This window comes from Macrobrachium rosenbergii, chromosome 49 (assembly GCF_040412425.1).
Source record: "Macrobrachium rosenbergii isolate ZJJX-2024 chromosome 49, ASM4041242v1, whole genome shotgun sequence".
NCBI lineage: Eukaryota > Metazoa > Arthropoda > Malacostraca > Decapoda > Palaemonidae > Macrobrachium > Macrobrachium rosenbergii.
In genome coordinates, this window is record NC_089789.1 from 21,851,106 (window position 1) to 21,863,605 (window position 12,500).

The window sequence follows — 12,500 nt, forward strand, 5'->3', positions numbered from 1 at the left end:
TCCCATATGAATAGGTTTCCTCTACTATATATAATAATAATAATAATAATAATAATAATAATAATAATAATAATAATAATAATAATAATAATAATAATAAAGTCTTCTAATGCCCAAAGGAAACTGTTTATATTCCCAGCCGATTCAAGAACTTTTAATCTGCTAAATAACAGCAAGGGCTTTCACCAATAAAAACTGTTGTTTAAAACTTATTTTTAAGAAGTCAGTTCAGTACCCTATTAGGTCAAAAGAGGGTCAGAGCTAAGATTTCCTACTTAATTATGCTTCAAACACTCAAACACATAAATTGGCAAACAAAATCTATTCAGCTGTGAGTAAGTCGTGTAAAATAAAATTTTAAAATAACCTTAATTTTCGCTCCGTTATTTTATATCTTTATTTATCTTTTATTTTCAAGGCACGCTAACATAGGGCTGAAAGTCCCAGGTCACAGAACACATGATCTCCATAGAAGGACCTTGCTCATAATACAGATATTCAGAATGCAATACTTTCATATATATATATATATATATATATATATATATATATATATATATATATATATATATATATATATATATATATATATATATATATATATATATATATATATATATATATATATATATATATATATATATATAATATATATATATATATATATAATTATATATATATATATATGTGTACATATATTAATATATATATATATATATATATATATATATATATATATATATATATATATATATATATATATATATATATACATATATATATAGTATATATGGTGGGTAGCGGACTTACTCCTAATGTGAAATAGAAATGAAATTGTCAAAGAGACATGGTGTACTTTACCAAATTCTGACTTCAGGTGAAGGTCCACAATGCCTGCCTCCTCCAGTGCACCTGAAAAAGTGAGAAATTTTCTTAATTAGTAGTAAACAAAAATAATGAAATATGAAACAGTCATAAAAGCAGGTCACCGTAATTACTTTGCCATTTTAGCATTACATAGCTAAGCAGCAAACATCTTTGCAAAGTAATTACTATATAATGAGAAGCAAAGACATTAATATACGACACAAACATAAACGATAATTAACCAATATGAAATAAAAAAAAAAGAAAGTCCTTCGTGATTAGCACCATGATGTTTAGGCTATACTGTATAGCCGAGCACTGAGGTACTCCAGACATTCAGTGTTTAAGACAGTGAAAAGTGGGAGTTGGTACGATTAGACTCCAAGACAGACAGATCCAGAATAGAGATGAAATCAGTTCCAGAACAGAGATGAAATCAATTCCAGAATAGAGATGAAATCAATTCCAGAAGAGAGATGAAATCAATTCCAGAATAGAGATGAAATCAATTCCAGAATAAAGATGAAATCAATTCCAGAATAGAGATGAAATCAATTCCAAAATAGAGATGAAATCATTCCAGAATAGAGATGAAATCAAGCACAAAGGTCAAAAGCTGAAACTGGAGAAACCCCCATTATCGCACTGAAAAAAAGTCGCCGTTAGAGAGGTCGGACAGCCGGATGAAAGAAAGGAAGCTGTTGTGAATTGAACCGAATATACAATTTAGGCCAAAGGCCAAGCACCTGGACCTATGAGGTCATTCAGCGCTAAAACGGAAATTGACAGTAAAAGGTTTGAAAGGTGTGACAGGAGGAAAACCTCGCAGTTGCACTATGAACCAATGGTTAGGAGAGGGTGGAAAGTACGATGGGAGAGAGAGATATGAAAGGAGGCACAGTAAAAGAAACGAAAGGGGTTGCAGGTAGGTGCCGAAGGCAAGCCGCAAAGAACCTTTAGTAATGCCTACAGTGCACCGCATGAGGTGGAAGCTGTTATGCAGCTACCGGCCGAAGGGATGCTGGAAATGGATCAAGATCAGTTACAATACTACGACTAAATTGGAAATTTTCCTGAAGTCAGAAAAATGAAGTTAAAATGACTACTTAAAATCCATGTAGAACGAGCAACACGCTCAAATGAAATCGGTCTGCAATCAAGGTGACATCCTCCGACAAATGTATTTTGGAATAAGGGGATTTTTTTTGTTTTTGTTTTTACCTAACATCAACTTTGTTTATACGGTATATCATATTTCAATCGACCATACTGAATCTCGATAAGATAAAATACAAACAGGATAAAGATATTATCTGGAATAAAGAGAGGCAACCAGAAACAAGCAAATGCTGTTTAAAGGAGAGAGAGAGAGAGAGATTAGTTGTTAGTTATGACGCAACTGCTTTACGTCACACGTCCAGTTCTTCATTTTGTACAATAGATACCGACTCTTGTTATTAACATTTATGACTATGACATTGTGACAAATCTTTTAGCCTTGCTAGGGAAAATTTCAAAACATCCATTGTCACAAAAAGAACGCAAGGAAAATAATAATAATAATAATAATAATAATAATAATAATAATAATAATAATAATAATAATAATAATAATAATAATGAGTAATAAAATCCACAATTATATAGTAAATATATTACATTGATGAGGAAACAGGTGTTCAAAAGTCTTTGATTTTTACATAGTAATATATTTACTATATAATTGTGGATTTTATTACTCAGATTGTTTTTCACGAAATAATGAATCTATTAGCAATAATAATAATAATAATAATAATAATAATAATAATAATTTACGCAATTCCCCTCAGTTTCTTCTCTGAAGGTAAGCACCTGCAAAGTATCTTACATGGAATAAACAGTAATTATGTTGATGAGCCTTTACCGCAAAGCTTGAAAGGTCTGCAAACCCTATGTAATTATCATAACACATGGCTTTGAAAATAAGATGTATATAACATCAAGTTATAGGACGACTACGCTATAAACGTTTGAAAAATCGATATGCATGTCTAACGTGCAAAAAGTTGAGAGAGAGAGAGAGAGAGAGAGAGAGAGAGAGAGAGAGAGAGAGAGAGAGAGAGAGATGAACGAGTTTGAAAAGTGGACTTCAGAGCTAGTTTATTTCTATTAAAACCGGAATCAGAGAGAGAGACACACACACGTGCAGACTTAGAGAGTTGGAGGGAGACAGAGAGAGAGAGAGATAACGAGTTTGAGAAGTGGACTTCAGAGAGGGAGAGAGAGAGAGAGAGAGAGAGAGAGAGAGAGAGAGAGAGAGAGAGAGAGAGAGAGAGATAAACGAGTTTGAAAAGTGGACTTCAGGGCCAGTTTATTCCTATCAGAACCGGAATCAGAGAGAGAGACACAAATAGACACATACAGACTTAGAGAGTAGGGAGGTCGAGAGAGAGAGAGAGAGAGAGAGAGAGAGAGAGAGAGAGAGAGAGAGAGAGAGAGACTAAAGGTGACTTTACACTTCAAGAAGTCAAAGTGGACTTGCAGCTCGGCTGTGAAATACTTGCTTGTTATTAAATACTCAACCGAACATCATTTGCGAAAGTACAGCTCTACTGTGGCTTGTCACTTAATAGAATTAAGTCTCATTATCAAAAGATTCCATTATATTTAAAAATCGTTTTATATTGTTTTTCCCTTTCAAAAGAGCTGCAGTTTTCGTGATGTAATATGACGTCACGAGAGAGAGAGAGAGAGAGAGAGAGAGAGAGAGAGAGAGAGAGAGAGAGAGAGAAAGGTGGTGGGAGAATCCATTTTTCTTTTAAGAAGTTTAAAATTAAAAGAAGTGTAGTTAAGGCGATGTATGGAGATATCATGAGAGAGAACGAGAGCTAGAGAAATAATTGTCTCCCTGTAGAATAAAAAGTATCTAGGCTGAAATAGGAGAGGTATCGATTACCTGGGAGAGATTGTAACGTAAAGCGTTTTGTCAAAAGCTTGTAGCCGGTTCTCATTACGTCGTCGGTATGTTTTGCGCTTTTTTTCTTTCTTTTTTTTTTTAGATTACGTCTCCTTTCTTAATTTTTTTTTTCTATTTATCCAGTTATTCTTAAACAAATATTCTCCATTCATGACTAACTTGCCTGTGTATTTACGTACATTTTCGGCAGCCAAATATAAATATATCAATCTATTTACATTTACTCATTTTTGTTATATTGATGATACGCGTACTGATGTCAGTCGGCTTACCCATTTTTGCATATATAGTTATTTGTTATTTAATATTACTCCAAATATGGTTATGATTTTATATAGATAACGATCACATTCAGCAATATATGCTGAAAATTTTGCCCTCGGGTATTAAAGAATAGCAGTGAGCTGACAGTGAATGGGTAACTATCAATTGATTGCTCGAACCTTTATTCTACTCTGTTTTGGCTGTTAGTTTGTCCAGTCTGGCCATTTATTAGGACGATAATGCATATTATTAACAAATACTTTGGAGACCAATGAATTCAAATTCTTAACTCTCACGGGTTTGGCCCGAAGGGTTCGTTCGCGATAAAAATATCAGATACTATCTAATATATTACAGCTCATTAAATCTAATGAACTGATAGACTGAAAATGTGGAAGATCCTAGAGCGAATTTCTTTTAAATAACTGTTTTCAACATCACTGCTGGAAGGCGGAAAACCTCAGAAAATATATTTGACTGTAACTGATGTTAGCATTCCCTCCTTTCGGGAACCAGGTTATGTGGGTTGTTCATCAAATTATTCATGGATCAAAAGATTGTGACCAAATGGAAGACTGAATAATATTATTTCACTAAGGAGTTCTTTTGGGTTTAATCTGTTTGAGTTTGTTTACAGAATCTTTATTACCAAACGTATGCTATTACATAATACGCTGGGTATGAAAATAACAAGTTACTGAACGAAACAGGCATGTTTGATCTAGTCATAGTAATTGCCTCTTCGGCTGTTTCACCAGTCTCCTCATTTCTGTTAATGCTTACATAAGCGGGGACCCACCGCATTCCAACGTTCATAATGGCCTCATCTAAATTGTGAAAGGAAAACTGAATTTAGTGAACAAAAGGATTTTTTGGAAAATAAGGTACAGTACTCGAAAGATATTTCCGAGTCTGATGTTCTGTGATTTCGATGAAGCAGATTTTAAAATATGTGAAAGCTATATAAGACAAGACTTGATTAAGTTGGCGCTACTTTGGCTTGTTTCCTACGCGTCACCTACTGCGAGGAGCTAGTGCTAGACATGGCGGAAGCTCCTTGGGACGCCTTGTTTGGTACTAGTCCCTCGAGGATCACAGTATTATATACACCCATTTCTGTATTGTGTGGTCGACAAATTACATATTAATAAACGATATCTTGGTGTGGCCGTCTACTTTGCATTTACCATACGGTGTTTAGTACTAGTACCTCGGAATAGGTGACGCATTGATAACAAGCCAAAGTAGCACCAATTAAGTACCCTAGCAATCTGTAGTCAACTATTAAATCAACCAACCCATCTTCACCATGAAAGCTGATCGCCGAGTTTGTTACACGTGGCTGTTTCTGATAGTTTTGCACAAATACGCGCGTGGATATTTTTTTAATACTTACTTATATTAAGGTATATATATTGAAGACGAGATAACAGATACAGCTAAAGAGCAATAGTTGAGCTTGTTATCTACAAGCTCTTTTGGAATTTAAAATACTCGATTCATTAACCTTTACCCTTTTACAATGTCTATACATTGATCTCCAGAACTGTGAAACAAATATCATAAAGAACTTTGGGCAAAAAATAAAGTCGATCTAAATGTAGAGTAATTGTTATTCCTTAACAAACTTCCACTTCCTTCAAAACAGTCACCAACAGGAAGTCTGTACGGTAGTTAAATCTGGGCTACTCAACCATCTATACGAATGTATATATACATATATATTAGGTTATACGGTAATTATAGTTAAGTTTTTTTTTTACTAAGTAATATAGAAAAAGGTGTATGCGATGCAGTCAAGCCGAGATAAATTGAGAAAACCGAAATAATGTGAGAAATCTGCCGTCTTTTGTGTTTTCACATTAATTCCCAAGGGGGTGGAACTAAACATGGAACCCCGAGGAACTTTTCTGCCTAAAAACCAAACAGAAAATGGGAAATTTCTCACATTATTTCAGTACATTTTTCGGGTTACCTCACCTGCGCTGCATCATACACACCCTTTTCCATATTTAGTAAAAAAAAAATTCATTAATAAACAATATCTCCCTGCGGCGCTATTCATTACAATTACCGATTATACCATTGAATTTAGCACCACCAGCAAGGAACTGATGGTACTTCTCGCAAATGGCGTAATGTATCCCCTTCTGAATTCTCATTTTGATTTAACTGCGATATTTTATTTTTCTTTAAAGTAACTTACTTCAACATTTACGCTGCGAGTTCTAGAACCTTCGCCGCTTTACAGCGACTCACTGCCGTGGGCTTGGCCACCAATGCTCAAGAGATGATATCCAGTCATTTAATTTCTTACCTTGGCAAGGAGAGCATTTTTTCCTCTGCCGTTATCCCATTCACCAAGACTAGCTCCACCAAAATACCCGTTATTAAAATTCTTTCTTCGTTCGACAATGCTTGGAATTGCAACCAAAATACCTATTAAAACATTTTGTTCGGCAATACGTTGAATTGCATGCATAAAATTGTGCTATATGATTAGCCTGCCGTTTCTATTATAATGCATTCAATGCTGGGTAACCAAAGAACCACCACCGTTTTTCTACAAAGCCTTGAAACATTGCGAAGCTCATGGTGTTTGTATCTATATAGACACAACTGGCTGTGGTGTTTGTATCTATATAGACACAACTGGCTGGTAAAAAAAAATTCTAAAAGTCTTTCGGTATAAAAACAACTATAATTAAACCGAACACTGTATAACCAACAGTTTAAACATGATTTCTGCAACTATATTTTGGATTTAAAGACAAATTGCTCATTCTGGTGCATCTCAGTACACAATTAGAATAAATCCTTTAGACCTTTTAGTTTAATGGTATCTATGGCCAATAACGAATATATTCTAACTGCGTAGCCTTCTTTTTTTAAACGGCAGTATCGGCATAGCCGTAAGTTACTCAACAATGGACATAATTAAATCTCATCTAAATCATTATACATTAGACGGTGTCAGGTAATCTTTGACTCGAAGTCAGAGAACTTTTCTTTTTTTGTCATTTTTTTTTACTTAGACAACTATTTTGACTGTCAAACCACTTCTTTTTTACATGTCAGGCAGACCACCCCCAACTTTTTTTTTTACTTATGTCAAAGCAAACCAACCTTTTTTTATATATTTATGTTAAAGTCAATCACACAACCTTCAGTTTGACTTTGTATCAAAGTCAGTCACACAACTTTCAGTTTGACTTTATATCAAAGTCAGTCACAACCTTCAGTTTGACTTTATATCAAAGTCAGTCACACAACCTTCAGTTTGACTTTGCATCAAAGTCAGTTTGACTTTATATCAAAGTCAGTCACACAACCTTCAGTTTGACTTTATATCAAAGTCAGTCACACAACCTTCTGTTTGACTTTATATCAAAGTCAGTCACACAACCTTTTGTTTGACTTTATATCAAAGTCAGTCACACAACCTTCAGTTTGACTTTATATCAAAGTCAGTCACACAACCTTCAGTTTGACTTTATATCAAAGTCAGTCACACAACCTTCAGTTTGACTTTATATCAAAGTCAGTCACACAAACTTCAGTTTGACTTTATATCAAAGTCAGTCACACAACCTTCTGTTTGTCTTTATATCAAAGTCAGTCACACAACCTTCAGTTTGACTTTATATCAAAGTCAGTCACACAACCTTCAGTTTGACTTTATATCAAAGTCAGTCACACAAACTTCAGTTTGACTTTTGTATCAAAGTCAGTCACACAACCTTCTGTTTGTCTTTATATCAAAGTCAGTCACACAACCTTCAGTTTGACTTTTGTATCAAAGTCAGTCACACAACCTTCAGTTTGACTTTATATCAAAGTCAGTCACACAACCTTCAGTTTGACTTTATATCAAAGTCAGTCACACAAACTTCAGTTTGACTTTATATCAAAGTCAGTCACACAACCTTCTGTTTGTCTTTATATCAAAGTCAGTCACACAACCTTCTGTTTGTCTTTATATCAAAGTCAGTCACACAACCTTCTGTTTGTCTTTATATCAAAGTCAGTCACACAACCTTCAGTTTGACTTTATATCAAAGTCAGTCACACAACCTTCAGTTTGACTTTTATATCAAAGTCAGTCACACAACCTTCAGTTTGACTTTGTATCAAAGTCAGTCACACAACCTTCAGTTTGACTTTGTATCAAAGTCAGTCACACAACCTTCAGTTTGACTTTGTATCAAAGTCAGTCACACAACCTTCAGTTTGACTTTGTATCAAAGTCAGTCACACAACCTTCAGTTTGACTTTATATCAAAGTCAGTCACACAACCTTCTGTTTGTCTTTATATCAAAGTCAGTCACACAACCTTCAGTTTGACTTTTATATCAAAGTCAGTCACACAACCTTCAGTTTGACTTTTTATATCAAAGTCAGTCACACAACCTTCAGTTTGACTTTATATCAAAGCCAGTCACACAACCTTCAGTTTGACTTTATATCAAAGTCAGTCACACAAACTTCAGTTTGACTTTATATCAAAGTCAGTCACACAACCTTCTGTTTGTCTTTATATCAAAGTCAGTCACACAACCTTCTGTTTGTCTTTATATCAAAGTCAGTCACACAACCTTCAGTTTGACTTTATATCAAAGTCAGTCACACAACCTTCAGTTTGACTTTATATCAAAGTCAGTCACACAACCTTCAGTTTGACTTTATATCAAAGTCAGTCACACAACCTTCAGTTTGACTTTATATCAAAGTCAGTCACACAACCTTCTGTTTGTCTTTATATCAAAGTCAGTCACACAACCTTCAGTTTGACTTTATATCAAAGTCAGTCACACAACCTTCAGTTTGACTTTATATCAAAGTCAGTCACACAACCTTCTGTTTGTCTTTATATCAAAGTCAGTCACACAACCTTCAGTTTGACTTTATATCAAAGTCAGTCACACAAACTTCAGTTTGACTTTATATCAAAGTCAGTCACACAACCTTCAGTTTGACTTTATATCAAAGTCAGTCACACAACCTTCAGTTTGACTTTATATCAAAGTCAGTCACACAAAACTTCAGTTTGACTTTATATCAAAGTCAGTCACAAACCTTCTGTTTGTCTTTATATCAAAGTCAGTCACAACCTTCAGTTTGACTTTATATCAAAGTCAGTCACACAAACTTCAGTTTGACTTTATATCAAAGTCAGTCACACAACCTTCTGTTTGTCTTTATATCAAAGTCAGTCACACAACCTTCTGTTTGTCTTTATATCAAAGTCAGTCACACAACCTTCAGTTTGACTTTATATCAAAGTCAGTCACACAACCTTCAGTTTGACTTTATATCAAAGTCAGTCACACAACCTTCAGTTTGACTTTATATCAAAGTCAGTCACACAAACTTCAGTTTGACTTTATATCAAAGTCAGTCACACAAACTTCAGTTTGACTTTATATCAAAGTCAGTCACACAAACTTCAGTTTGACTTTATATCAAAGTCAGACAACCTTCTGTGAGACTTTATATCAAAGTCAATCAGACAACCTTCAGTTTGACTTTATATCAAAGTCAGTCAGACAACCTTCTGTTTGACTTTATATCAAAGTCAGTCAGACAACCTTCTGTTTGACTTTATATCAAAGTCAGTCACACAAATTTCAGTTTGACTTTATATCAGAGTCAGACAACCTTCTGTTTGACTTTATATCAAAGTCAGACAACCTTCTGTTTGACTTTATATCAAAGCAAGCCAGACATTTTTTTACTTTTGTCAACGCCAGACAACCTCCCTCTTGACTTACGCCAGACAAACCTCCCTCTTGACTTACGCCAGACAAACCTCCCTCTTGACTTACGCCAGACAAACCTCCCTCTTGACTTACGCCAGACAAACCTCCCTCTTGACTTACGCCAGACAAACCTCCCTCTTGACTTACGTCAGACAAACCTCCCTCTTGACTTACGTCAGACAAACCTCCCTCTTGACTTACGTCAGACAAACCTCCCTCTTGACTTACGTCAGACAAACCTCCCTCTTGACTTACGTCAGACAAACCTCCCTCTTGACTTACGTCAGACAAACCTCCCTCTTGTCTTACGTCAGACAAACCTCCCTCTTGTCTTACGTCAGACAAACCTCCCTCTTGTCTTACGTCAGACAAACCTCCCTCTTGTCTTACGTCAGACAAACCTCCTCTTGACTTACGTCAGACAAACCTCCTCTTGACTTACGTCAGACAAACCTCCTCTTGACTTACGTCAGACAAACCTCCCTCTGACTTACGTCAGACAAACCTCCCTCTTGACTTACGTCAGACAAACCTCCCTCTTGACTTACGTCAGACAAACCTCCCTCTTGACTTACGTCAGACAACCTCCCTCTTGACTTACGTCAGACAATCTTTTTTTTTTTTAAAAAAGGTGTTACTAATGAATAAAGCTCAGAGTAGTTAACTTAATAGATTTGTAATATTTATATATGTACTCTCACAATCGTTTCTCAAACGTTTCTGAGAAGTGTTAATAGTTCTCTAATCAGCCAGTCACCTGTAACGATCCACGATTTCGATGGTGAAACCCACATCGCAAGGTTTACATAGCTTCCCTTCCTCACAAGGACCGATTCGTACCTAGTCGAAATTACCTCTTGATGTCGAGCCAACTACGTCTAGATGCAATCCAGATCTGCAAAAATATGAAACAGCTGAAGTGCGCGTTGTGTAGAATTTATCAACCCTAAGCTAAATAGGCATTTCTGCCAGCAGTCTAACTCGTTCTAAAACCAATCAGGATTTAACAGCTTCAAACACAATTTTATACCATAGCAAGTAACTTAATATCATAGCATTACTGCAGTATTTAAGTGAAAACAATACTGAATTATATTGAAAAAGTACATTGAAAACACTACAGTCTTTAAGCATTACACTGTTTCACTGGCAATTAGAGTCCACGGCTAAAAATTATGAAGGCTTAAAATCTCAAAAGTAATTTCAATTTACACAGACTGATTAAAACTGTAAATCTAATGCCAAAGTAACTTAGATTAGTTAAAACTGTAAATCCAAAGTCAAAACTATCCTGCATTCACTAACTTATCTCCTTAAATCTACATAACCAAATAAACTCAAACTGTTAGTTTGTTACAAAAAAAAAAAAAATGCAAGCCCCCTCTTGACATACGGTAAATAAATTTACCGTATGTCAAAAGGGACATCCTCCCCCACCGGGGCCTCCGCCCCTGATGGGGGAGGATTAGCTTGCAGAGAGGTTTTTGAAAGAATTCAAAAGACAACAGAGACTCACCATTTATAATGGTATAGTTACCAAACTCCTTGGCAGATTCGTAGCCGCAGAACTTGTTTCACTTCTATCGGTTCCGAAAGCTAAAAAAAAGGATAGAAAATATAAGTGCATGAAAAATAAGTATGTAATTAAAGTTAAATATAGTTTAGTTTAACCAGACCACTGAGCTGATTAACAACTCTCCTAGGGCTGGCCCGAAGGATTAGATTTATTTTACGTGGCTAAGAACCAATTGGTTACCTAGCAACGGGACCTACAGCTTGTGGAATCCTAACCACATTATAGCGAGAAATGAATTTCTATCACCAGAAATAAATTCCTCTAATTCTTCACGGGCCGGTCGGAGATTCGAACTCGCGGCCAGCAGAGTGCTAGCTGAGAACGTAACCCATCCGCCCAACGAGGAACGAAGTATGTAATAAATAGAAATAATTAAAAACCGCTTCAACACAGATCACTCTTACGACAAAAACTATTTCATAAGCAGAAAACTACTTCAATTAACTTACAATCGTAGATGGACGATTTCTCTCCCCAAAGCAGGCCTCTCTTAAGCCCACAAAACACACACTTTGCCACGAACAAGCGATACAAACTGAAACGAACCGTTGACTAACCGGACTCAAGACACTGAGCCGCAGAGCTCTCGTTCTCGGCTGAAAGCTGACAAGGCGCCCAGCCAAGGACGATGAACACCACGGGTCTTGAAACATTTGGTTGGAGTTCCCGTGTCACAGTGCATTCGCCGTTCTTTTAATCATTTTTTGGCGATGATGAAATTGATGGTAATAATAATAATAATAAATATGATATCAAGATGTTTTGGTTATGCTTTTTATGGTGAAACCGACAGTTGTTTACAAGAATAACGATAATGTCATCAAGGGTCCACTATAATATAATTGTTAAAGGCTCGAGTGGAATTTTATAAACGCTTTCGAACCCTTCTCTTCGTTCATCTTCAGTCATGGCCCCTTTAGGACATTTATGAACTCTCGTGATCGAGAGTTTTTCTCCCAATAACGATAATATTGATGAGGTAATGACAATAAAGGCGGTACTTGGAATATTAATGCTAGATAAGACGAGGATGAAAAATATGACGATTAGGACAATGAAAATTAAGAAGGTAAT

The 12,500-nt window shown here is 35.6% G+C and overlaps 1 long non-coding RNA gene across 1 annotated transcript; it reads right to left on the bottom strand.

The window, feature by feature from the left end:
* Nucleotides 1–10,506: 10,506 nt before the first annotated feature.
* Nucleotides 10,507–12,015, bottom strand: LOC136832408 (uncharacterized). The gene is made up of 3 exons (XR_010851185.1): nucleotides 11,876–12,015; nucleotides 11,367–11,446; nucleotides 10,507–10,745 (listed from the first exon to the last, which is right to left on the bottom strand). It is a non-coding gene; the product is annotated as an uncharacterized lncRNA (long non-coding RNA).
* Nucleotides 12,016–12,500: the final 485 nt, after the last annotated feature.